Source organism: Monodelphis domestica, chromosome 6, assembly GCF_027887165.1.
Source record: "Monodelphis domestica isolate mMonDom1 chromosome 6, mMonDom1.pri, whole genome shotgun sequence".
Taxonomy (NCBI): Eukaryota; Metazoa; Chordata; class Mammalia; order Didelphimorphia; family Didelphidae; genus Monodelphis; species Monodelphis domestica.
In genome coordinates this window covers 41,107,518-41,109,001 of record NC_077232.1, presented here as the reverse complement: position 1 = coordinate 41,109,001, position 1,484 = coordinate 41,107,518, and the positions used below count along the sequence as shown (strand labels likewise).

At 47.0% G+C, this 1,484-nt stretch overlaps 1 long non-coding RNA gene across 1 annotated transcript in view; it reads left to right on the top strand.

Annotated features, from left to right (window-relative positions):
• The first annotated feature begins 398 nt into the window (after positions 1–398).
• Positions 399–1,484, top strand: part of LOC130454996 (uncharacterized) — a 26,221-nt gene continuing 25,135 nt past the window's right edge. The window contains exon 1 of the long non-coding RNA XR_008912756.1: positions 399–600. This is a non-coding gene — a long non-coding RNA (uncharacterized LOC130454996). The remainder of the gene's footprint in view (positions 601–1,484) is intronic.

Here is a 1,484-nt window from a genome sequence, read left to right as displayed (position 1 = left end):
GGTCACTCCGCTAGGAAGTGTCTGAGGTCAGATTTGAACCTAGGACCTCCCATCTCTGAACCTGTCTCTCCATCCTCTGAGTCACCTAGATGCCCCTAGTCCATAATAATGTTTTTTTTTAAACCCTTACCTTCTGTCTTGAAATCAGCACTGTGTATTAGCTCCAAGGCAAGAGAGTGGTAAGGGCTAGGCAATGGGGGTTAAGTGACTTGCCCAGAGTCATCCAGCTAGGAAGTGTCTGAGGCCAGATTTGAACCTAGGACCTCCCATCTCTGGACCTGGTTCTCCATCCACTGAGCTACCCAGCTTCCCCCAGTCCATAGTAATGTTAAGGAAGATGAACTGGTTGAATTGTGAGGCAATCAGGCAGCAGAGGACAGCAACTTCTCTCTCCCCTCTTCTGTGGCCATCTATGAGCAGCAGAGACAAACAGGGAGTTGTTTCTGTTACTATATATGGTAGTGGGTGACATACTTGTTAGAAGAATAGAAAACAAGAAAGTGAGATGGGAGTTTGTGGTGCCTGAGAGGAGCAGCTTTGAGGACTGACTCCCTGAGTGCTTTCCCTTCATTTGGATGTCCTAGGGAAAATCCTTCACAGGTAGGACAGCAATGACTCTGAGTAGCTTGTTGTTGCAGCCTTGACTTGACAATGCCTTCAGATTTCTTCCCTATTCTTTTGGGCATCCTCCTGTGAGAAGATACAGGACCCTCCTCATCAGTGCTCAGTGCCGTTAGCTCTGGGGAGGGACTAAATGACCTCCAATTGGTCTGTGGCTGCTGACAGGGGACCTGATTTTGGGGGTGGGTATTAATCCCCCAGGATTAGGAATAGAGAAATGTGATCTGCCTTTGTTCTGCTTTCAGGTGCTCAGAGAATCAAGACTAGGCCATTGAGGGGACTGGTTTAGGATGCAGAGACCTTCTCACTTCTTATTTATTCACTCTATAGCACTCCAAGTTAGCAGTGCCTAGAGGCAGTGGGAGGGGAAAAGGGAGAAGGGGGGGGGGGAGAAGAGGAAGTTGGTAGAAACAGATAGAGAGAAACAAAGAGAGACAACCAGGGAGGGACAGAAAGAAATAGAAGCAGAGCCAGAAAGAGAAAAGAGAGGAGAGAGAAAAGAGAGAAGAGGAGGGAGAGAGGGAAAGAGAGAAAGACAGAGACAGAGACAGAGACAGAGACAGAGACAGAGACAGACAGAGAGAGAGAGAGAGAGAGAGAGAGAGAGAGAGAGAGAGAGAGAGGAGAGAAAAATAAAATAGAGGATAGACAGATAAAAGAAAGGAGAGACAGAGAGAAAAAAGAAAGAAACAGAGAGTCAGTGTAAAAGTAAGGGAGAGAGAGGGACCCTGCAGCCATGACTTCTCAGCTCAGTTTCAGGGTCCCTCTGTCTCTCTCTCTTACTTTACAACAGAGACAGAGATAGAGACAGAGAGAGATTGAAGAGTTTTAATGCTGTCCTTGTCCTTCCAGAATTAGTAAAC